This window comes from Zalophus californianus, chromosome X, assembly GCF_009762305.2.
Source record: "Zalophus californianus isolate mZalCal1 chromosome X, mZalCal1.pri.v2, whole genome shotgun sequence".
NCBI lineage: Eukaryota > Metazoa > Chordata > Mammalia > Carnivora > Otariidae > Zalophus > Zalophus californianus.
The window spans coordinates 51,350,365-51,353,633 of NC_045612.1; the positions used below are offsets into that span (position 1 = coordinate 51,350,365).

Consider the following 3,269-nt stretch of genomic DNA (forward strand, 5'->3'; position numbering starts at 1 on the left):
TCAAAATAATTATGATGGAGGAGTGACTGGGGTACAGCTGAAACAAGATTGGACAGGTATGGGTAATTGTTGAAGCTGGGTGATGAGACTATCATTTTAATTGTATTAGACTCTAATTTTAGATATGTTTGAAATTTTCCATAAAAGAAAAAAGAAAACATGAAGCAATCTGAATGTAGAATCTCTTAATTATTATAATTTCCCCCATCTTTTACTTTTTTCTCACCTACACCCAATTTGACAGATTTTTTTATCACCCTGCCTTTTCTAGGTCTTACAAGGGCATTCAACCTAGATTTCAATGAAGCAACAACTCACTTTGCATTCATATTTCATCAGTTTACATAATATTTAATTAAATCACATAATCACATCATCATGTTCAACTGACATAAATAGATTTGGAACAAACTCATCTAATTTGCAGTAGGCGTACAACACGATTGAATTATCTGGGCAAACTAGACACTTCTAACCACACTACTAAGCACAGGCAGTTAGTGTACTATGGCCACTGGTCACTGGGTCTTACTGAGTGTCAACCCAGCAAGCTGCTTAAGTGAAAGTTCACTAAGAGAGAATCTACTGTGTTGTTACTATTATTATTATTATGTTTTCCTACATTTTTCAAACTAAAATTCTAACTTAATTAATCCTCTTTCACGATCTCAAACTTGGGAGAGTTGAAGACTTATACTTGCCTCAAATGACCTTCTGGAGTGTAACAGAGGCAATGGGTGCAGCTCTTTCAACTGCTTATATTTGGTAAGCACAGGGGTTGGGGAATGTTTCAATTCTGTATTCTTATTGTCATGTTTTTCTGCTTTCTCACAACTCTCTGATTTAGCTTGCTCATTTAAAAAAATAAAATTTGGGTTGTTTTACAGACATTGGCTTTGGCAAGAAGCCTGATTACATTTGCTAAGCCTCCTAGTAGCAATATCAAGGAATTAATTAAAATGCTGAGACCAGAGTTCCTACCCAAGAGATAAAGAATGAATGTGCTGTAGTCCCCAGCTTTAAGCTTCTGCATTTGTTGAAATACCTTCAGGAAGTAATTCAGTTATTTCACTCTGCAGGGTGACAAAAGGTGATATGACACACCAATTTTTTTTCTTAATGATAAAACTGTAAGAACCAAAATTCTCTTTCTCCTCCTCCCTCCATGACACCTCATAAAACTACTTCCAGAAAGAACTAGTCATACTTTTGAGTTTCTTTTATCAAACTCATACCTGCAGGTGTTGGAAAGGACTGCTTTCCTTTTGTTTAACCACTTTAGTATGACTAACTCATGAACACACAGGAGCAAGGCAATTTGCTCCTCAATTTTCCATTTCGGGTATGCAGCAGCAGCATGTATTCTGAGTCATGCAGAGTCCACTCTTCAAAATGTGTGCTGTTAGCTCAGAGGGGCTAATAATCAAATTAGGCTGCTAACAAATGGCAATTTATAATGCTGAAACTAATGAGAGGTCAAAGAACTAAACTCTGCAAGGAGTTTTAATTATCCTGTTCTTTGTGACTCCACAAGAACATTTTTAAAGGAACACTGCCACAATATTCAACTGGTACTTTTAGTTTCACTAAGATTTACATAACTTATTACATAAATGGAAAATATGCACTCTTCTTTCCAAGTAAAATAGGGATCTAAAACATTCTTTTCAGGGTTGGAAAGCAAGCACTGTTTTGGCTTGATGTTCAATTAGAATACCATTCATGGAATTCTTTGATTCCCACAGCACTGATGAATGAAGAAACACAGAACCTCTCTACAAAGGAAATCTCTAGATTGGACAGAATATAGATAGTGAAGAACTGTAACAAACAAAACGACAATAAATTTTTCTGTCCTTGCTTCCTGTGCCATTTCACTTATTTTTTACTTCTTTTTTTCCCAGTTTGTTTGTGTTTATTGATGCTATGATGCTTAGGTCTTGACCACAAAGTTCTGCAGTGGGTACAGCTGTTACTTCTGCTGCTGCTTCTTGGTCTTCAGCTTCTCCCATGCTTGCTAAGTGCATGCCATGTGTTTTCTTGGTCTGAAGATCCAGAAGTTGTTCTTCTTGCCCTTGTAGAATTTTCTGAGGTTCGTCTTTCTGAGTGTGGTTAATAATGGTGAGAATGCAGGTAATGGATTTACAAACAACTCTGATCTTTGGAGAGCTTGGATGCCATACTGCTTGCCACTTTGGTGACATGCAGCTGGAACAACTCCAACTTCAGGGCGTCCAGCTGTTTCAGCTGCTCCTTTTTCTTGCCAGAAAGATCTAACTTTGTCAATGGTTACACAAGCCACCACCACTTGCTCTGAGGAAAAGAGCTTTTTTTACTTCTTATTTGTACTTTGTTCTGTCACACGTACATCTACACACTCCACCACGACCACCACACCCACCATTTCTGCAGGTCAAAATGCTCTTCATCTTTCATGGCTTAACTTCTTTTTGGGTTGTGTTTGAGGTGGATTTGTTTATTTATTTTTTGTTTGGAGGGGAGTGGCAAAATTGATTAACCAAAGAAAGCTACAACATCAACTGAACGTGGAATCTCTCATGCAAAAATAAAAACAAAAAGCTCTTATCCTTAAGCTAGAGAAAACATTAATTCAGAGGCATTGGAGATGTTAGCATCAATAGACTGATCACTGCTGGTCTGGAAAGGCTTTTGCTACCAAAATGGTTAATTGTTCAAAGGTAATGTTCACCCATGAAGCCTATTTAAAGACAAAGAAGGCATCTGGGCAGGGAGTTTTCTTTTATCAATAACTGTGTCAATAAAACAGCAAATGGAACACAGGAAAATCAAGCATGTCCATATCATCAGGGCAGCAAGACAACTAGCCCAGAGCATTGAAGGGTCTGGGTTTTTAACTGGATGCCCTTATTGTTGAAAAAAGAAATGTTAAAGTATGAAAGCAAATCCAACAAGGAAAATGGGACCAATGCAAATAACAAAAACTTTCTTCCTCAAAAGGAAGACAAAATCTGGAAATTCTTCTGCTAAATTTGTCATCATCACACTTTGCCATGTGACATTGCTTCATTGTTTGTTTAAATTGTTAACTTATTGCTTTATGAGGCAGTGTAGCTTAAAGGTTAAGAACATGAGCCACAGAGTCAAATTAAATCCCAGTTCCGTCACTTACTAGCCACATAGTCTTGGGGAGGTCACATATCTCTTTCTAAGCCTCAGCATCCTTATTTGTAAAACTGGGATAATAGCAAGGCACCAAGAGCCCAAGCTTTGGAGCCAAAATACCTGGT

General features: G+C 37.4%; 1 pseudogene; it reads right to left on the reverse strand.

Moving 5' to 3' along the window:
• Positions 1 to 1,933: 1,933 nt before the first annotated feature.
• LOC113930451 lies at positions 1,934 to 2,404 on the reverse strand (annotated as a pseudogene).
• Between the last annotated feature and the right edge of the window lie 865 nt (positions 2,405 to 3,269).